The sequence below is a fragment of the Poecilia mexicana genome, unplaced genomic scaffold, assembly GCF_051168715.1.
Source record: "Poecilia mexicana isolate PSO_F unplaced genomic scaffold, ASM5116871v1 scaffold_13, whole genome shotgun sequence".
NCBI lineage: Eukaryota > Metazoa > Chordata > Actinopteri > Cyprinodontiformes > Poeciliidae > Poecilia > Poecilia mexicana.
In genome coordinates this window covers 30695846-30718774 of record NW_028263382.1, presented here as the reverse complement: position 1 = coordinate 30718774, position 22929 = coordinate 30695846, and the positions used below count along the sequence as shown (strand labels likewise).

The window sequence follows — 22929 nt, the reverse complement described above, 5'->3', positions numbered from 1 at the left end:
CTGCCACACCATTTCTTAAAAAAATGGTGTCACTTTGTCCTTTATCTTCCAAAAGGTGCCAGCAGGAGTTGAAGTTGATTTATTTCAAGTGTGATCATGTGCTGTCCGGTTCAGTTTAGCTATTGCCAGGCTTGCAGCGCTATTCGATTTTGTTGTCAGTGTAAATCCACTCTCCCTGAAGCGTCTTTGGCTTCATCACTTGCTCTCACGTGTATACGTGTCTATCCTTTTCACACCTCCACATCAACTTCCTCCCCCTTCGGTCTCCATTAGAAGACATTTTGCTTTGCGCTGATCCGTCATCCCGCCGGCCAGCTCTTTGTTTCTGCTCGTTGTATCGCCTCTCCTTTTTAAGAAAACAAAAAAACATTTCTTCTGCGAAGAAAACTAAACATCAACCTCCTACTGTTTTTCTGGGTCAATTGCAAAATGAGATACAGTGGGACTAGTCAGGGTGCACCAGGGCTGGTTTCTATGGTAACTGCAGGGCTGTATTTAGTGCAGTTGTTCCAGCGTGCACACGAGTGAGCGAGCGAGCGGCTCTCTGTTTTCAGCCAGGCGAGGAGGAAAGAGTGAGGACCGCTCCCGTGGGGGGATAAACAGAAAGTGGGGCGATATCTCCCATCCCCATCAAACCGGGGCTCTCATCTCGAGGAGCCGGCGTCGTGTCAGGAATCCCGCACCTGAGACGGAGCCAGAATAAAACCCGAGGAGTCGAGTACCTGACATTGGTTGTCTGCTGGCAAAAAAAAGTTCTGACTTTTCAAATGAATGTCCGTCTGTTGGGTGACGTAAAAAAGCTAATTGCTGGAAGCTTTAATGGTGCCAGCATGTGCAGGTAGAAATGACTGCCGATGGTCTTTTGCATGTGCATAGCATGACTGGTAGTAGTAGAGTTCAACAGTTAAACTTTTTTACTGCTCACATATCAAAGAAATGTGAGGTTCCATATATGTATTTATATATGTATCTGAGTTTGAGACATAGAGAACCACAGACATCTCTGCTTGTAGCACTGCTTCAGTTGGATATAACTTAAAAAAAATCCTGACCAGATGCCCAAACCTTCTCAGTTGATTCATTTCATCATAGAATAGCAATAGTTCTACTCCAAACTCTCTGTGGATGAAGGAATTTTAAAACATACCACTGTATCTTTTTCTATGTATCTTTTTCTGGCCCACTGCCAAGGCGTCAACATACCATAGCACAAATTTGCTTTTCAAACTACTTCTGAGAAACCTTTCCGTGTTTGAAGTCCAGTGATCTTCTCCAGCACTACCTATAAGAAGTGCACTGATTGTAACTTTCTTGCTGATCATGGATTACCGATCTTTAAAAAGCCTGACCTGCTGATTACGATTTTGGCTGACTCCATTTTTTTTTTTGTCTTGTCTGAAACGTTGCTAAATGTAGCAATAAGGTCAGTGTCTGATTTTTAGACCTTTGTCGAGGTTGATGAAATCAGTGGAAAAGACTGGCTTCACATATAATGGTTGGCCAATCACCGATGTCTCAAAATTAAGGAAATCAGGGTAGATTTATCGTGCAACTCTACTAGGTATCCAACACATATATAAAGCACAAGTTGAGGTGCATCTATACACCAAAATCTTTGATTTTGAGACTAACACCCACCGACCTTAAAGGGGTGGATGTTTTCTGGTCAAGAAGCTCATCCTGGCTTCTTGAGTCAGGTGTGGATTGCTCCAGTAATAGCTGAATGTCGCTGCCTGGAGATGCGAAACAACCTGACTGTCTAAGAAGACTTGTTTCCAGTGAAGGTTCGGCTCCCTTAGGGCTGTTCCTTATCTCTAAACCAGTGGTTCTTAACCTTTTTTGAGGTACCGAACCCCCCAGTTTCATATGCGCCTTCACCGAACCCTTCTTATACCCCCCACCCTCCACCCCCGCCGACATACAAAATACTTTGCGGTGTTCTGATTTAGTAATGTAATTATATTAGCTGCGTTACCACCCCCACGCCACTAGAGGCAGTAGCAACCCCAAAAAGATGCGACTAAGGAGCAGATTTAGACTATAGAATTTGGTAAAAACGGTGAGTCTTGCTGAAGTAATTAAAGACACAAGCTCAAATCCATGCTGAGAGTGGAACTCCTTGAATCAGTGCTCCTCCGCAGCATTGATTGGCTAAGCCAGAGGTTCCCAGACTGTGGGGCGCGCCCCCTAGGAGGGGCGCCGTGTCATTGCAGGGGGGGCGCGGGAAGCCGTCTGGATGAAAAAAAAAAAAAACATGAACACTGTATGCGCTGGGTTTTTACCTTAGAATGGCCAACTCTCTGTTATTCCTATGTCAATTTGATACAGTAGAGGCTTCCACACTTCCCATATTTGTGTCCTCTGTCACTTTTATCAGCAGTTAAAACTGTTTAATCCGTTGTTAACATGTTGTAACCTGTTTTTCCGAGCCGCCTTTAAACGCAACATGAGCGCTACAACGCTTGTGCTGGGTTTACACCTGTGAAGGAGACCTGCTGCTGCTGTGCGGAGCTACATAGGTTTGTGTTAGAATCACGGCAGCAAACCAGCAAAACGCAAAGAACTTTTCACAGTTTTTCCCTCCAAACTAACCGACTGAGTTGAGTAAAGCTGTTGGATGCAGGTAATGTTAGCTAAAAGATGACTAGCTAATATCAATACAGAACCTTAAGCTTAACAAGTACCTTGTAGGCTACCGATGTTGGTGTCTATTTTCAGTTACGTACATTCATTTTGCCCCCAAAAAAGTCGATGCCCCCCCCCGTCACACGCGTCGTTTCAACCAGACAGCCATTTGTAATCCATGGGGGGGGGGCAGTAAAAGTTTGGGAACCACTGGGCTAAGCAATGTAATGTGATCCTCTGAGCAAGTGATGGCAAAGCGGGGCGCGTCATCACGACTTTACATTACTGTGCCTTTATCTCTGCGGCAGAGGCTCCTCCGAACCCCTGAGACCGACTCACCGAACCCCTGGGGTTCGATCGAACCCAGGTTAAGAACCACTGCTCTAAACCTATGTAGGGTTCATGAGCGACGCGGCTGAGGGAGAGAGGTGTCTCCCATGCAAACCCTCAGGGTCTCATCTGATGTTGGGCTAACAAACCGGGCACAGCTTTCACTTTGGCTGTACAAATTTTTTTCTGATTGTCTGACTCATACTGTACTGTCACGGCACAGTGACAACTTTAACAAATATGATAAAACATATTTCTTTCAATGAAAGTTACACACTGCAGCTTTAAAACTCAAGGGTAAGAATCCGAGCTATTCAATTTCTTCTGAGTCAGCTTTTTCTAGGAAGTGTAAGTGGTTGTAACACTTCTCGGTCCTCTCTTCTGTGCATGCAGCCATATTTACATCGCCTCTCGCCACGCAGAACAACAAAACGTCTAAAATTGTATATCTTAGCCTCTGGGTTATTCTTTTCAAACAGCACAAATGAATGATGCGCCTCATATCTGGCCAGCTTCGGCAAATGTTTGCCAACTTCAAAGCGCCGACATGAGGACAACAATTCAGGTTTAATATTACATAGGCCTTCTGCTCGCAAGACGCGTCGGACTTGGAACAAAATTCATATGTGTCAGAACACAAAGGGAGAGTTCGGTGCCAGATGAAAAAGAGAATTTCAAAGCTGGAGCATGGCGAAAAACTTTGGCTGGAGTCCGAGGTCAGGTGTTTGGAGTCCTGACCGCGTCACTTTGTAGCTACCGCACGAACAAAACAAATGTGCCGGCTAATTGAACGTGGAATGATTTATTAGAGGAGTCAAGGACAACCTATCACTGCAGTGCATCTCGATTTGGTATTTAAACACATACTTCCCTATAATACCAAACAAAAGAATGGCTAAAAAAGCAGAAATGTGAAACAGAAATGGTAGATTAAAAGATAAATAAAATTTGTCAGATATCCGGCAGTACAGTTTTGGGAAGAGCAGAAACAACCGCTTACTCCTTTTTGAATCTCTCCGGCGCACAACAACAAACACACACTAAATGTTTCATGAGTTAAGGAGAGCAAAGAGAGCTGTCAATGCATCTGAGTGGCGCGTGTCAAAGACGGGGCATGGCTTTGCATGAAAAATACATTCACCGCCTTGGCTTTTGTTCTCGCTTATGAGCATCTGTCGGTCCCACAGAGGCAGCTGCTGGAGTCGTTGTTCTACAAACAAAGTTAGAGTAGATTTTAAAAAAAAAGTTAATTTTGTATCTCCAAAATTGATTATGCTTAAATAAATTGGAATGGAATTGAGAAAGTTATTTATTCTGGTTATTAAATTCAGAGAGAGAGTAACTTTGTCACTACATGTGGGTGGTTGAACTTTGAGTTTCTGTTTATATCGTTTCTTTGTTGCTTAATTATCAGATCTTGCAATTTCAGTTTGTTTCTTTGTGTTAGCTCACTTGCGCAGTTTGGATATGTTTCTTTAGATGAATGTTTCTTTCTGTTTGTTGTGCATGGTGGCTTCAGGTTTCTCTCTTGGTGCAGCCTCCTGGTCTCCCTCCCACCTGCTCTGTTTATCTTTCACCTTCCCTCGGCCTGTCAGCCGTCTCCCCTTCCCAGCTATTTTCCATCTCCCAGCTTCCCTCTGCTTTTACTCTCCCTCACCCGTTCTCTATTCTCTGCTGCTGCATGTTAATGGAACGCTTAAAGCAGAAGTGTGCAAACGCTTTTGCCAGGTGGGCCAGAATCGTCAAGGTGGAAGTAGTTGAGTGCCACAACAATCTAAAATGAAAGTGCAGCTGCAAAATCATTGATTTTTTCTCTTTTTTTTTTTTACCTTAAAGCAACTAGGAGGTAGGAATTAAAGCTGCAGTATGTAACTTTTTATTAAAATGTGTTTTTTACATAGAGTTGATATTGTCGTAACAGTATAAGACAGATAATCTGAGAAAAATATCAAGCTCCTTTCTTCTCCCAGTGCTTCCAGTGCCAACTGGAAAAATACACCACTCAGTCATAAGCAACCAATCAGAGCCAGGGGGAGTGTCTTATTGCTGTCTATCACTCTCATGCTCATTCCTTCCTGTTTGCTCTTTGCTAAGCTACAGTTGGTTCTCTACAACGTAGCCTGCAAACAATGCTAGGGTTAGTTATCTCAGCTAACGTTGACGCTGGATAAAAGGTTTTCCTGTAACAGTAAGTTGTTTTTTCCGCCATTAGCACATTGAGCAGCAACTACGGGAAGTTGATTCATAGCGCTGAGACCCTCTTCCTGGCTCTGATTGGTTGTTTTTGATTGGGAGCAGTGGATTTCTGCTCTAGGAAGAGGTGCAGGAGCTAGATTTTTTTTTTTTTTTTTTTTGGAGATTATTTGTCTCATACAATACTGTGACAATTTTACTAAACGTAGAACATTCTTGTAAAAGCTACATACAACAGCTTTCACTGTGCTCCAATAAAATATTTGTTCTTTTACTTAACATAAATAATAATTGTAAGTTGCCAAGAGCCACAAATGACAATTTCAATCTTGATAGGATTGTGAGTCCAGGTCAGAGGTTCCAGCTGCATTTAAGCCACCCCAGAACCAGACACCAACTCTTCTGGCTTGGGCCAAAAAGAACAAAACGTTTCTGGATTTAGCCAAGTCATCCAAAGCACTCTTTTCAAATGAAAGCCAGTTTTGCATTTCTTTTGGACATTACTGTTCCCCAGACTGGAGGAAGACTTGAGAGTAACAGAATCCAAGTTGCCCGAGGTCCAATATGAACATTTTATTGTATTATAATTTACCATGTTTACCTGCTGGTTTTGGACCAGTGTGTTTCAGAGCAAAACCAGTGTAGCCGTCTCAGAGGAAATGTCTACAGCACTTTTCATTTTCCAGCATGACTTGGCATCTTGTCTGCACTGCCAAATATAGTATTTCACAATGTAGTGTCACTTTTGTGTAGTTGGAGAGTAAACTAAGCTTTTCAGAAAATCTGTACAATATTATCAAAAGCAATATGACACCAATCTCAACAATATAGACCATAATAAACAACATAAAACCTGTTGTTTTTAAGTAATCACATATATTATTATATTCTAAGTCTATAATATATCAAATATAGACTTAGCTGTATGAGTTGTAAGTAATAAGTTGAACAATTAACAAAAACATGTAAAATATATCACTTTTTTGCAATAAATTTATATAGTAGTACTACTTTAATATATTTTTAGTCAAGTAGAAGTAAAAATTAACAATCCAAGAAATTACTCAAGTAAGAGTAAAAGAAAATTCAGTAAAAAGGCTTTTCAAGTACTGAGTACTTAATCAAAAAAATCACATTTAATATTTAACAATGTCATTAGATGGACTGTGAATGCAAAATTCTGCACAAATTGAAAGCATTAATACAAACAAATAAATTCTTGTGCTTGTTTGGTTAAAATATGCTCATTCTTCATTCAGTGGAGTTTCTCACATTGAGAAGAGTATCCAGAAATCTCACTAAAGTAAAAATAAAAAGTGGAGTTGGAGTAAAACTACTTCTAAAAATGTGCTTGTTTGTTTTTTCTCCCCAAAACGTTACTCAAGTAAATATAACTGAGTGAGATGTGGGTGCGTCACATTGTACAAAATCTAAACAGATTTTTTACAAAACGCTGCTTAGAGGCCAAAACTGTGGCCTCCGTGATTCAGCCAAGTGGTTCTCCAGCTTCTTTGAATGTCCAATAATCAATCAAATTCCTATGTCTAAAACCATATCACACAATTAATAATATCCTTGGCCATGTTTCCTCTTCCCTGCCTTGTTCATCTGCTCCGGTACAAGCGAGCACCCATTCAGAACGCTCCCACCAGCCAAACATCTCAGGCGTTTAACAATAGATTTGTTAGAAAACTGCGGGAAGCCTTTGTAGTGGGGCCATTTCAGAAATAATGCCAATGAGCTCTGCTAATGTCGGGCAACACAATGAGACACTTCTAAAAAGGCAGCATGGCTTCAAAATTCAAGCAACAGAGGTGATCCCAAGAGTTAAATTAGACCGTTTTAGCTACAAGAACTTTAAAAAAAATAAATAAATCATTCACAGATGAAGTGGTAAGTTGAAGCATTGCTGACACACAATTGTGGACAAAACACTGTTCTTTGCTTCTCACAGCTCAACACTGCTAATATTTGAACTTGTGCGTAATTCTTATAATCTCACAATTGCAGCTCTGGGGAACAAACAAAACCAGAAATCAAACGCATTTTCTCGTAGGATTACTTTACAGATAATTATAAGCAAAAACCTCCGCAGCTACGTCGGAGCGTTCTTTTGAGAGACGGCTCTGTGACAAATGCTGTTCGTCGTTACTGTCTGCGCTCAAAAGACAAAGTGTGGAAAATGAACACAGTGATCATAAACCTTTTGACGGTGATGGCGATTTCAAATAAAAAAAAAGAAACGACAACAACAACAACAAACGATCCAAGTTTGCAAACAGGGCCGTAATTTAATACGGATTTAGATTTCTTCCAGTGTGCGTCGGCTGCCCTGTTAAATCAGCCCGCAGATGTGAGCATCAACACGGACAGCTGCAGAGATGAAAAATAAATGATTGTGGTGCAGATGCCATCCCAATGCACAGCTTCGAGGGTGGTCGTTTACTGTTACAACTTTGGCATTAATGTGACAATTTAATATCAACACTTTACAGCTCAAAGATTACAAATATGCTGCTTCTTACAATTGGCTGTCAAAACAAGGCTTGTTCATCTCTCCCGCTATCTGCAATTTGTGTCAGTGGTCTTATTGTGATTCTAATCCCATCACTATAAATCCAAGCAGCCCTGCTTTTGAGTAGGATATGGGTAATGAAAGAGTGCCGAAGTTCCTTCGAGTCGACCTAGTTGACTTCCTTCCTTCTATATGTGTGTGTGTGTGTGTGTATATATATATATATATATATATATATATATATATATATATATGTATATATATGTGTGCGTGTGTGTGTGTGTGTGTATTTAAAGGGGAAGTGTTATGTAAAATCAAAATTTTTGAGCTTTATATCATGTTTTAATTTTATTACTTCATCAAAGTCATACCTGGAGTGTTGCCTTGATTCCTTCATTACCATTTCAGAAATACGTGAATCTCTTGTGGCAACCATTCAGCTGCACTAAATGCCTGGGTGGACATAGATCCACCTTCAATGTGCAGCTCCTCCTCGGAGCTGCAGCTTCCCAGCATAGCTTCAGCCTTACATCACTCCCCCACTCAGCTCCTTCAGACTAGCCAGCAGCAATTAGCAAACACCTGCTTGAACTGCACATCTGCTGAGCTTATTATGTGAGATACTTCTCAGTAAAATGCTGGTAAAAATGTTGATAAATGGTTACTAGAGGAGTAATGTTGTGATGACTTCCTGAAGGTGGAGTTTCAGGAAGAGGTGGAGTTTTTATAGAGACAGAGGCAAAAATTTCAAGGCATTAAATTACAGTGATATATATATATATATATATATATATATATATATATAACAACTAATGTTAACATAGTTACATAATTGAGCTATAAAATGTCACTGTGCCTGGTAAATACATAACACTGCCCCTTTAAAAAATATATTCTCATTTGCACATTGTGACAATTCGAAGACTGAAGTGCACTGAAAGAGAGAATGGAGCTCCAACTTTAAAAATGTAATTGGATTTACTTTGTCAAACCTAATTCATTTATGTTTCTTTAACATGACGACTTGAATAAACTTTTAACAAATTAAGTAATTTTCTTAAAGTTGGATCAGCTGTTTTCTTTTTTCAGTGTGTAACAAGAAAAGGAATTTTAAAAAAATCCAAGTGAAATAGATTTCTAATGTGTTAATTTCTTATTTAATTTCAATGCTTTTGTGTTACCTCAGTTCTGTGAAGGCCTCTGAAAATCTCTTGAAATAAGAGAAATTGTTTAGAAATACATTGCAAGTGAGTCATAAGGGATTTATAAAGTTTGTTGAAAAGGATTTGTGTGAAGGAGATCATGCCAACCTGTGCAACACACAAAGGATGATTGGATATGCACATTTCTTACACCTGATACATTAAAACCCCAGCTAGAATGTTTCTCCTGCAATGAGAAACATGTAAATTGCTTTCTACTTCCATTTTTCCAAAACTCTGCTATCCTTCTAAATTAACGTCATAATTTTAAAGATGGAATCTAGGATGAAAACCTCAAAGACTTTATAACCTGCATATGAGTAACTGCTCTCCATGGTTGCATGAGTAGCATACTTTAGAGTCTGACATGTGAAGTGGCTCATTTCTTGTAGGGGGAAAAAAATCGGTTTACGCTTCTTCTTTTTGTAGCTAACGGCTAGCGGCTAACTGCTAAGTGGCTGCTTCTTTTAGCTTGTGTTCAGTTGGTAATTATTTGATCTTCAGTCTCATCCTATACTAAACATTTTCATTCATAAATGTCTTCCTCTGCATCATCATCAAAAGTTTTTCTGTCCCCCAGTAAAATTCAAGTCTTTCTAAGCAAAGAATCTTGATTTGTTGTGATTAGGAACCACACTGGGAAAGCCTTGTTTATTGAGAGTTTTTTTGTTTTTTTGTCTCATCTGTGGTTGGGATTGAAAATAAGAAAATAAAGATTGTTTCCCGCAAGACAGATGGTAAATGTGCAGGAATGTGAGAACAACTGGTGTTTGAATTTTGTGATAATTTTGGAACCTTTTGCAGAGATGGCAGGGACAAATAGGCAAAACTTACACTTCCTCTTACACACGCACACACACATCCACATACACTATCAGCAGGGCCACCCCAAGCAGGACAGAGGACCAACAACTTCCACACTTGCATTAGCACCGGCCCGGTGGAACCAAACACCCTGTGTCTAATTTGAACTCTGAACGTTGGTATACGGTATGTAGTTTGTGAAAGTTGATCAAAAATTAGCCAGTGCTGAATCTGGCGTTCCTTCATCAAAGAGACCCACATACGCCCAAACACCAGTCCAGAGTAAATTGTTTGATTTGAAAATTGTAATCCATTCTTAATGATTACCTGTCATAAAAACAAGCCCATTCTGTCAGCGTGCAGCTGTTTAGCTCATTTCGCTAGCTTAGCGTTAGACTTTTTTTTCTGACTGCTTTCTTCTGGCGTTGGAGACAGACTCAACATTTACCAAATAGAAATACATTTTTAGTTCAAGTTAATGTCAGTGACTTTCAAAGTTTTAAGAACCTAATTTACACGTTTAAAAAGAACCAGGAAGCTTGTCTTGCTAGCATACGTGGCTACCATAAAAAATGACCCTACTTACCTGGGCGCCGTCGCATCTCTTACCCTTTTTACGTTGAAGGCAGAACAGAGCAACTCTTTTATTGGAATGAAAAGAATCATCCCTCTTCCGACTATTAATGTGAAAAGCTAATTCTATTTGTCTTGTATGCGGCGTAATATATTTATTTCGCAAAACGTTCAGCCGAGGTTCAGACAGGGGAAGGATAATTCCTGGAAGTAATGTCAGGCCGCTTGATTTATAATGAGTGAATGTGCAGAGGAGTAATCTACTTTTGCGATGCCCAGGGCCGAGTGAAGAGCTGTATGACTGCGAATAAACACCACCTCTGGACTATGGAGCTGTCATTAATCAGAGCCTGGGCTGACAGTCCGGCGCCCGCTGCTGCTGCATTCCCTTCAGACCCCATTGCAGGATATTTATGTTGATTGTCTGTACTCTTTCTTTCTTTCTTTCTTTCTTTCTTTCTTGTCTGCTGCTCCCATTCACCTTCTCTTCGTCATAAATTCAGAGCCTGTAGCACGCTTCAAACTCGCAGTGCTTGGAAAAAAAAAAAAAGTAGAGGTAGTTTTTCCCATTGGGTGATCTCATGGCTCATTTCTTTTTTCGCTGTCAACAAGGCAAACCTATAAGTAGGGCTGAAGTGAGTTATCGGATTAATCGTGATGAATCGATTATTAAAACAATCGTCATCTAATTTAGTGATGGATGAATTAACTGGAGTTAAATGATGGTTATCTTATTTGAAAAGGGATTGAATTATTTGTTTATCTGCATTTTTCAAAATATATCTGATATTGTATTTAAAAAAAGGTTGATGTGGTTTAATGAAAAACCTGCATAATATGCCAATTTCTTCATACAATTCATCGATTAAGTAATTGATCAGAATAATCGATTACGAAAATAATTGTTAGCTGCAGCCCTAGTCAAAATATAGTAAGCCAGGACTTATAGTTTGCTAACTGAGGTTGTTTAGAAACAGATTAGGAACTCCTTGTCCTTGTTTGAGCTCACCTAGTCATGAATGAGTTTGCAGCCATGAGCCTGTGATCAGTGTGAGCTACTATGGTGAGATGAGCAGTATCTATGACAATGTGTGATGTTAGACAAGGAAAACCAAAGCGCTGCTTTCAAAATGTGACACATTCAAGTGTTTCAGACCTACCGGTGATTCATTATCATCAATTATTCAGAGCAATCATTTTTCCAAAAGTCTAAGGGAAAGACAGGAACAAGGTTGAAAGCGCACGATGCACTCCGCCTTAAAATATTCATACCCCCGAGAACCTTTTTACGTTTTGACATGTCATGACTACGAACTTAAATGAACTTTATTTGAAATGTAGGCGATAGATTGCATACCACTATAATGTTTGTCCATTCTTCTGTTTCCAAAATAGCTCAAGCTCAGTTAGCTTACTAAGGGTAAGTGATATGGACTGAAGGTTTTATTACGATATTTTATGATGATATTGTGATAACGATAAAAGTGATGATAAGAACTTTTTATTACTGTATTTTTCGGTGCTTGTGTAACTGTGACTGCATTACATTACATTTGAAATATGCTAAAACACACAGTATCCATATTTGATCGTGCTTTCAAAATATGGAGAAAAATAGTAACAACAATCGGCCAATTTTAGGGGTTCGTTTATTGGAACTCATCGTGACTATGATCATTTTCCATCCACCTTCTAAATTTGCGCCGCATTTAATTGATCTCTTAAAAAAGAAAAAGATTACGATGAAAAACATTCAGGTTTGATTTGTAATAGCACAAAATGTGAAAACATTTAAGGAGAACAAATTATTTTTGTAAGAAATAAGCAACACAGGAATAATAATCCTTAACCTGTTTGTGTTCTTCTGGAAACATGGCGCTTTACTCAGCTCTGCAGAAAGGAGAAGGAGAAAAAAGAAAGCAGGTTGCTTTCATAAGGCGACTGAAAGCTTCCTGTGAGAGGAGCTTTCCATTAGTGCTACTGTACACCCACACTTCTCTTTCCTCACACACACACACACACACACACGCACGCACACACAAACCGAGTTGGGGCCCTGACATTATTTACATATGCGGTAGCTCCTCTGGAATCTGTCGCAGGAGCAGTCAGAAGCGAGGATTGTTTCATTCGTAGTCGTATATTTTATTTTATTTTTTATTTTTTTTCAGACCTGAGCTGGGAATTTTGATTTCATGGCAGACAGATGCCAAATTTCATTCTTTTTTAGTTTCCTTCAGAGGAGCGCCGTGTTGACTGCCTGAAAACGAGCTGTGACACACAATAAGATCCAAACCACAAATGAAACGTTTTGATCAAATACGTGAATTTCTATCAAGATTAGCATTTACAAAAACTTAACGAGACATTGGTAGGGATTCCGTGAAAAAACTCATTTCCGTTCCCCCCTAAAAATGTCCAATTTTTCTTATCCATAGTCATTGAGACCACTTGTTTTACATTTCCATTTCAGACAGAAGTTGTATTGAGTGTTAGTGTAACCCAGGTTAAAATAGCCTCTTCATAAAAATAATAGTAAATTAGATAAATAGGAAATAAATGAATAGGAAAATAAATAGGGAATTAATCGATCTTAAAATTGTTATTCTCTTATTCTGAAGGGTCACATTTATGTGTAACCCACGTGACTAGCTTCAGCCAATCGGGTTGCTACGTTCTCTGACATGAGAGAAAGCAAGCAGAGAGCGTAAAGCAAGCAGAGAGCGCAGAAGCAAACGGGATTGTGCTGAAAAGAAAAGACAGATAAGAGAAATTGAGCACTCGTAGCTGATTTGCTGTCTAAGACGAGTTTGTTCTTTTTATTTCTGGAGAAGGAGCTTTTCCCATATTTTTCTCTCACCCTGACTGCGTTCGGGATCATTTTTTGTGTTGTGGAACTGGACTTGGTGAGTTGAAAGTGTATTTTGTTTCTTTTGTTTTCTTTTTTTTTAAAGATAATGTATTTGTTAAACATTTATTTAACTTAAATGGAAAGCTGAAGCGAAGGCTGATCAGCGGAGGCGTCGGCTGTTGCTCTTGGTGCTAACAGCAAGTCAACTGAAAGTCAACAGGAGTAACAGCTGATCCGCTGAAGCTAACAGCTACTCTTGTCAACAGAAATTCAACCGCTTATCAGCAGAGGAGCTAACTGTTGCTAACTGTCTCTCTTTGTTGGCAACAGGCTTTTTTTTGTTGTTGTTTTGTTTTGTTTTGTTTGTCGTTTTCGTTCGGCTGGGATCTGGACTAAGGAGTCTCGGATCGTCACTGAACTGAACCCTCCTAAAGAGTCTCGGATCATCACTGAACTGGATCTTCCTAAGGAGAACGAGATGGCGAGCCAACCCTGGAGCTAAAGACCATCAAGTAGGAGCTACGCCTTCTGCTGGACATTGCCAACCCTGCAACTTGGTATGACCTGCCCATGTTGTCATGCGTATTAGCAGTGGGTCACTGAAACAGAATTAACTGTTGGATCATCGGAAGAAACAAGACATCAATCTGAAGCACAGTTTGATCTGTCCTTTCTGAATTGTTCTGCTGTGTTGTTGTTTTGCTGTTATTTTTTTTTTTAACTCCTTAAGGGAAACACCAAAGAATTAAAAATAGATTAAACAGATTAAAACAAACTGTAAATCAAAATAGATAAATAGTATTAACTAGAATTTAAATAGAACTAAATAGTATTAACTAGAACCTAAATAGAACTATAACCTAGGTAAAATAAATAGTATCCTTAATTTAGATTTATAAAATACTTTGAAAGGAACTGGAAACTATTTTTCTTTTTTTGAATTTGTCATTGTGTGTTAATTGTGTAACATTGTTGTTGTTTATTCTTTTATTGTTCTTTAAACTAATAATAAGCCGGCTGTTTTAACTTAACTTTCTTTGGTCTGTGGTCATTAATTCAAACTACACTTCTCACTACTCCTGTAGCCGAACCTAGCTCTGGTCTTATTACAAATTTATTAACTGTAAACACATAGCGAGTGTTACATTAGCCCTTCTCCCTGCCTGGCTGCAGCGTTGCTGTGGGTCGGGTCGCATGGCTGCAGGGGGAAGCAATAAAATCATCAAACAAAAAAATGCGCAATATACTCAAAGCTGGCCGTTTTCCAGACGTTTGGAGGGCACGGCGTAAAAATATGTCTGCGGCCTGTTGAAAACACTGAGATTCCAAGGAAATAGTTTAGATTTATTTAATGGCGAGTCCATTCAAACCGCACGGCCATTTATCAGAGATGAAAATTTACTGCAGCAGTCAGTGTGGGGAGTAAATAACAGCACAGCATTTTCAGTATGCTGCTCAGCCCACTTCACGGGTCACAAGAAGCATGTTTCTTTTTTTTTTCAAGCCTTACTATACTCATCTGATTTATTGTTGTCTTCGACATGATCGAAGAGTGATTTCTTAAAATAGAAACGCTAAAAATAACTTGAGAACTTCCTTCAGTTCGAGGTAGTATACATTAACGTCATGTAACTTTTTTCAGTCTGACTTGTTTGTTTGTTTTTTTTCTATGTGAGAAGGGAAAACGTGGATGTTTTCTAAATTGGAACTGTGCAGGTCACTGAGATTTACTTCACGGAAAAAAATTCTTATCACAAGTCAAGCACCGATAAAATAATGAGTCCTGTTGAGTCAGAGAAAACTCCTGACTGTTTCCTAGCAATATGTGGTTCTTTAATTGCAAAGAAGCCATGAGCAAGTCCCTCTGTCGTCAGAAAGCTTTCAGAGAAATACATGAATACATGAATGTCTGGAACTGGAATAGGATTTAGATGAATATTTTGTTAGTTCATTTGTTTAGTAAAGCAGTGTGAGATCGTATAAGACATGATACACAGGTTTGGTTTGGTTGAAATTCTTACAGCTGTTAGTTAAGCAACTTAAACATGACTTGCTTTTGAATTTACTTTAGACTTAACCCACCAATTCATTAGGCTGTAGTTTTTTGTTACATAAATCATATTTTGTAATATTTTCACTTGAAGGAAATTGTATTAGACAGTAGATTGTAGCACTAGACGAGATAGTACACAATATTAAGCAATATGTACATCTGTATGTAAATACTTTTTAAAAAGTTTTTAAAAAAAATAAATCAAACTTTCAGTTTTTAACACAAGCTTTTGAGAAATCCCAAATTGCTATTTTAAAGAAGCTTTATTTAGTCTATAATATTTCAGTTTAGGTGACGTCTTCAAGTAGGATCCTACAGATCCAAAATGGCTTTTTACTTTGAGAAATAAAGATTTTATAAATCATAAATGATGTATAATTACATTTCTAGTCAGTTAATAATAAACCAGATACAAATTCTTTAAAAACTATGAAAAAGTACCTAAGTTTAGCAGCAAAATTCAAATATACAACTTTAAAAAAGCACTGATATCAACCTTTATGATCTGTTACCTGGTACAATATAGGTTTATGAAATCATAGATTTTGTTTTCAAGAATTGGATGCTAAAATATTTTAGACCTCTTTACGTCACTGCAACAATTTTAAACGATAGTTTTGAAGCTGTGAATCAGACGCCAGGTGCAGCATTGTTAGCCCGTCACACAGAACAGCAACATTTCTGTTTTGTCCGTCATTCCTTCACAGTGTTTTTTTTCCTAAACAGATACCATAATGCTGTCACACAAAAAGATTTAAAGACGGAGGTGAATTCTTCAGTTTTAATTTTGCAAAATGTAACCATACTATGGATTCCACAAAGAGTAAATTTCCTTTAGAGAAAATATTTCTTTTTTTTTTAATAGCCTGATACAACTCCTATCCTTTGTATTCTTTCTCCAAAGGCTTTTGTTTTGCTTAGATAGAATGCTAACATGCTAACTGCATCCTGAAAGTGTTTTTTTTAGACAGATTTTCTCTAGATCAAAGAGTTAGCCAAAAACATTATACTGACAAAACTGGAAAATGTTCCACAAGACAGATTATCGCTTAATGCTTAGCCATCTAAGGATAATCTTGTAAACTAAATGCAACCTTTGTTTATGGCTAGCTAAGTTTTTAAACGGGAAAATCCTGGTTCACTCATTTTTTTGTCTCCTTGTAATATATTCTACATTCATTCAAAATTGAATAATTTAATCTTATTACATAAGCTCAAAAGAGATTCGATAATTTTGCTGAAACGTAAAAAGATCTTCAACTTCTTTGGCTCCAGCTTTATGCCTTTCAGAGATGAGTTTCTTTTCTCTGCATTCTGAGAAACGGATTTTGTCCGGGGATGACCAAACCTTTGATTGCCATCGCATTATGCTGTATTCAAACTCTGATTCTTTGAAGCTGGGTGCTGAATATTCAGTGCCTTTATTTGAAGATGGAAGCTCTCTGTGCAAAACAGAGTGACAATTTCTGAATGTATGACTGATTTTCTAATTCTTGGTTTGAGGACTTGATGTGTTTGGGAAGCTGCCTGCTGTTTTCTAAAAACAGTGTTTCTGCAGCTGTTTTCACTGCATGTCCAGCTTAACTTTAAATTTATCCAGTCCTTGCAGCCTTTATTTAAGAAGATCCCTCTAATAAGTGAATATTTTCATAGCAATATCTGCATTGAGGGTCTTTGGTGTGTGACATTCAGTGGAATTTGTTTTGCAGCGTTAATAATAGATTAGGAATGCACAGTCAGAATAGCATTTGCAAATCCTCTGCTCTCTTTAAGCGTTTTAGATATGAAACCTTTCTTGTTAGCTGTAAATTAATTCCTCCTCATCCGCATTAAAGTTTGAAATAGTTCTCCCACACGCCGGCTTTCAGTATGAAATGACATTCTGCTCGATTATTTAGTTTGCATTATAATTGAAACAAAGGTTATATACAGGTGTTACAACAAATTATTAAATTGAGCTAAGTAGGGAAAATAAAAAAAATCATCTTTTTGTGGTGCTGTTATAGCAAACCTCTTAGAAATTTTTGCTGTGGAGTAGTTTTGTCATTTTTTACAAATAGGAACTCGCCACTACACATAATGTATAGCTTGATCCTATTGCCTTTATTTTCTACATACAATAAATGCACAATTATGTTAAATAGTATGCAGTAATTTAACTTAAAATGTTTCTATGATGTATTTCTTGTAACTATATGTATAGAACAATTTATACTTTAACATACAGTTTTGAATAAACACATGCTAAATTTTAGGTACAGTGGCATCTATGCTAGCTGCAATGACATCTATGATAGCTACAGTATACATGTCACTGTAGCTATGATATCCCACTACTGTTGCACCTATGCTGGAGCTAGCATAGATCAACAGTAGCACAGTGTCATGTATGCTAGCTGCAGTGGCATATCCACTCTAGAGAAGCTACTGTAGCTAGCAGAGGAGATTTTTGACTAGTTACAGACTCCTATGCTAGCTACAGTGGCATCTATGATAGCTACAGTAGCTTCTCTAGGGTGGCTGGCATAGATGTAAGGTTCCCACCTTTCAGAAATCAAAATAAGGGACGCCCACCAAAATTGTACTCCAATCAGAGTAGCATACCTTCAACACGTTTATACTTGAGTAGATTTACTCAAGTATAAACTAAGCTTTAATGAGGTAGGTGTAAAATGTATTTGGTAAAAATCTACTCAAGTACTGAGTAATTGATCATAACACCTGATTTAATATTCAAAATGTGTCCTCAGACAACTCGAAATATAAAAGTTTAGTGAACATTCTGGTATTAAAAATAGTATTACCAAAATATTTATACAAATAAGGAGTTAGGTTTGGAGGCTGGTTCTAGACCAAATGTACTATGAGAGCCAGTGTGTAGTCAGTGTTTTTTTGTGATGAGCATTTAAAAAAAGAATGAAACAAAAACAAAACAAACAAAAAAAAAAACAGAGCAACATATTTCATCATTTAATATTCTGAGCCAATCAGAGCACTTGTGTCTCCAGATTCAGATTGCAGATCCTGATCCAGCCGGTGCAAATGGAAAATGTGATCCTATCTCCATACAGCAGTTAAAAGTGCAGAATTCAATGTTTTATTACTGGCAATTGTTAATGTAAAATTGTGAAGGTTAAAAATATCTTCTACTCAATATAAAAAAAAGACATTTATTTAGTATAATTTCTTCAGTTCCCTGTTGTCCCCCGTCTAGAACCTACAGCTCCTGGGCTGCAGGTCTGTGTCTGGTGTAATCTTGGTTAGCATGTTTTTTCTTCATTGATAGGAAGTCAAGTTACTCAAACTGGTAAACCGTGTTAATAAAATAATAGTTAAATAATACATTAAATGACCGCTGAACAATTATTCATAAAATGTACCAACATTTCTAAATAAAACATACAGAAGCAAACCGTTTTGAAGTAGAAAATATTTAGGTATGTTGTTCAGTCAATCTATTAGTATGATTGGTTCGTTAAATTGCCATTCATATTACTTTGGCTGATACTATTATATATTAAATAAATTATCATACAAACTCAACACCTAAGCAAATAATCAAACCATAATAGTCGCTTAAAAGCGCAATAAGAAGCTGAATCAATAATAAAAAGTTCTGTACTGTATCAGCCTCAGGAGATGATTGAGGGATAAAGAGATGTGAATGGGTCTGCAGTGTTCTTCTCCTGATCTGTTCTGTCTGATATTAATCATGTCATACAGCAGCACACGGCACCACGATGGACACATTTTTTAAATAATTGCCTGTTTAACAATTATTTAAATTGCAGACATTGTTCAGCCTGGAATGTGCGTCTCTCCACTCACGTCTGTATTTTTTCCAGAGTTCTTACGTCTAAGGATGGTGGAGTATCTGGTCGAGGACATTTTAAAAAACATGGGTTGATAGCAACTCACTGCGGCTGCGTAGTGTCCGTCTCTAGGCAACCATTACAACAGCGTCGGACCGTAGCATTGCAGGAGGTTGAGGGGGGTCCTTACAAGACGTATTTATAGAAATATGTCCAAATCGTGTCCCGTATCGGTTCAAGACAGGACGCCGCGTTTATCAGTTAAATACGGGACGATTCTGTATTTTACGGGATGGGTGGCAACCTTACACTGTATATTTCTGAGGGCTTTTTCTTTTAACTGTATGTTTGATAACAAAAATTAAAACTTCTCAATGTTTAACATTCTCTAGCAAAATGTTTTACGTCAGTCTACAATAGAATGTTCAGTTCCAATGGAATCAATGACATCAGTAGTGATGTCATCACTCTATGATATCACAAGGGAATCTCTCTCTTGAATGTAGCTCACAGAGAGTTTTCTCAGAACTGTTCCACAGTTCTATCGCGACAGATCACTCTTCAGAGCACGTTCGAAATTTATCGAAACGAGTGGCATATCGATTCCAGATATTACACGCCTTTCAGAGAAGCAAGAATTTATCAGAATATCGACATGAAGCAACAACAGATTGCTTGTGAACATGAAGCTTTTCCAGCTGAGCTTTCATGGGTCGACATGATGGACCTCAACATCCAAGTCGACTACGACGCTATCGTTTTCCCTTTGGAAGATGACAGCGACGGCCCCATTGAGCCAAAATATAAATCAGCAGAGATCCAGGGGGAATCAAGTCCTTCCAGCAACTTGGAGAATCCAAGATCATTGAAAATTGGGCAGGAAATAACTCCCTCAGCTGACTTTGAGATTACTCCCTCAGTGGAAGACGTGGAAGAGACAAGCCAACATGTCAAAGATTTCACAAAGCAGGTAGACGATCTCAAAACAGAATTGCAGAATAAGATTTTTGATCTCCAAAGGAAAGAGACCGAAGGATTGCATATCAGGCTGAAGTCAAATTACAGCAGGAGGAGATTCAAAAACTGTAAGAATTGTTGGAAAAAGAACGTCACCTTCAAGTCAAACGTGAACAAGTTTCTTGCTCTTCCAAAGTTACAGTCGACACGAGCATTCTTCAACAGCTGGAGTACTTCAAGAGAGAGGCTGAAAAATATGCCTCCTGCCATAAAGATCTGATAGAAGTAATGATTGAAGAATACAGAGTGAGACTCAAATATGAGGAGCAACTCAAAAGTCACTTTAAGCAAGCTTGCAAATTCAAAGCACAGGAGGAAACTGTGAAATCTATGCAGGGTCAGGTTGCAGACCTGAAGGTGAAGTTGAAACTTGCTCTAGAAAATAACCATCCTAGAGTCTCCACCCAACCAAAGACCCCCCAGCAAACAGAGGACACAAAGGATAGACAGAGCTCCAATCAACCAGGGAGGTCTGAGGAAAGATGGACCTCCAATCAACCAGGGAAGTCTGAGGAAAGACAGACGTCCATGCGACCAACCTCCACAGGTAGTATAGAGGGCCTTCATGTTACCATTGGCGTGAAGGCCAATCTAAGCCCGGCTCGGCCTTTACACCGACCCACACCCAGGTGGCACTAACCTAGGTCACTATCAAAGCCCAGGTTTTGCCAACACTGGGCATTATGTAAATTCAATCCTTTACACAACTTTAGGAAATCAAAACAGACACAGACAAATAAAATTCATATCTCCAAAATCAATGGAGAAAACACAAGATCAATTTCAGAGTTAAAAACACCAAAATAAACATTATTAAGATTTTCCTATATAAATGCTGCAGCAGGTAGAATTTCTAAAAAATTAATTGGTCTCTCTAAATTGTCCTAAGTGTGAATGTGTGTGTGCAAGTATAGATATGTTAGATGATGAATGAATATTTGTTAAAAGTGTCTGACAGTAGCATATAAAACAGAGAATCTGTGAAAATTCCTCTGACTCCTCTGATTCTGATTGGTTTCTATTCAACGCATTAGAAACCAATCAGAACCAATGAAATAAATTGATTTCTAATGTTTTAAATAGAACCAGAACCAGAGGAGTCAGAGGAATTTTCTAATTCAACTAATGCGTTGAATTAGTAGACTAATTCAACGCATTAGTCTATTATTATGCTGCAGCTATGCAATTGGCAGAAAAACAACCTAACATTATGTAATTGTTATTTATAGAATGATTTAGAAAACAAAATGCTGTACAGGTTTGTCAAAACTATTTCAACCCATATTAGAACTTTGCATTCATTTCCCTTCATTTTAGTAGCTGCGATTTTCCCTAATCCTAACCAATACTAGTCTATTCCTAACCCTAACATTAACTAAACCTTAATTCACATCTTACCTCTAAACAGTACCCCTGACCCAAAGCAATGAGTTCATCATATTAGGTCCCAATATGATGGACATAATATGACACTGGACATATAATGGCGCGTTCACACCAAACATGTTTTGGACATCAGGCGCATCTGGTTTACATTCAAAGTCTATGTGGAGGCACATCGAGGACCATAGCAGCACGTTTCAAGCGTCTAGCGCGGAGTTGGACACTCCACATAGACTTTGAATGTAAACCTGAGTCGCCTGACACTGAAAACGTGTTTGACATGAATGCACCATTAGAATGTTCAGTTTCAATCAGCAGTGATGACATCACTCTTTGATGCATCAAAGGAATCTCTCTCAAATGTAGCACACAGTGTTTTTCAGACCTGTTCCTGTTTCAGACTTATAAGTTATAGGTTATGAAACTTCTCCAGGAGCATTGTTAAAATGGAATTACATTTATTAATTTAATCAAAGTATGTCATAACTATGCGTGCATATATTCCATCTTAAGTCCAGAGCATGATAGTTTTTTGTTGCTTTTTCCATAGATGATATGCATATAGCATATAACATAAATAACATTATTCAGAGATGCAATGAGTTTATAGCAGCTGTGCAAATGGTCTAATCGTCTGTTGATTTGCAGCAGTCCACGTTAAAAGCAAATATAGAGGGCTCCAAAATAAAATTTTGCTCAGTCCACTTGGAGGCTTGGGCTGGCAACCCTGATGCCAACATCTCCAGAAAACATATTAAACATTGTAGCATGTGTTACACGCACCAGGACTGGTGTCAGTGTAACAGATGGTGATTTTCCTGTAAAAAGTATAGAACAGGTAGGAGTGATGAGGCAGAAACAGGTCTGCAGTGTTCTTCTCCTGATCCGTTCTGTCTGATATCAATCACATCATACAGCAGCATATGGGACCATTTTTTAAATAATTGCCCGTTTAGCCTGGAATCAGACGTTGTTCAGCCTGGAATGTGTGTCTCTCCACTCAGGTCTGTATTTCTGCCAGAGTTCTTACGTCTAAGGACAGTGGAGTATCCGGTCGAGGACATTTTAAAAGATGCGGGTTGATAGCAACTCACCGCGGCTGCGTAGTGTCCGTCTCAAGGCAACCATGACAACAGCGTTGGACCATAGCGTTCCAGTGGGTTGGGTGGGGGGTCCTTTATCTCCTGCCACAGTAATTTAGCTGACCTTAATATTTCCTGTGTTTTATTTTCTTCCATTACCGTTAATGCGGCTCGTACTACTGCATGCCCACCCACAAAAGTGGTATCAAAACGTGCGGCTTGGTCCCGGCATTGGAGATATTATTTTTATTGGGAATCGGAGTTACGATGGCGACGTAAAAAGCGAAAAACGAGCAAAATTTCCAACTGCCGAAACGCAGAGTGTAACTGACACCAACTGCCGCTCTGTTAGAGTGAGAAATGGACTGGATTTTTGACCCCAAAATGATTTTGAAATCGCTCTCATGCGTATAAAAATTGGTCTATCTGTATTAAAGTCGGTCATGACATTGATACACATTCCTGCTCCCATAAAATGTTTTCAAAATT

The 22929-nt window shown here is 38.5% G+C and overlaps 1 long non-coding RNA gene and 1 pseudogene across 1 annotated transcript; both read left to right on the top strand.

Moving 5' to 3' along the window:
- The first annotated feature begins 12224 nt into the window (after positions 1–12224).
- LOC148155902 (uncharacterized) lies at positions 12225–14124 on the top strand. Its single transcript, XR_015765128.1, has 2 exons — positions 12225–13148; positions 13491–14124. It is a non-coding gene; the product is annotated as an uncharacterized LOC148155902 (long non-coding RNA).
- Positions 14125–19613: 5489 nt separating this feature from the next.
- LOC148155901 (uncharacterized) lies at positions 19614–20676 on the top strand (annotated as a pseudogene).
- The last annotated feature ends 2253 nt before the right edge of the window (positions 20677–22929 follow it).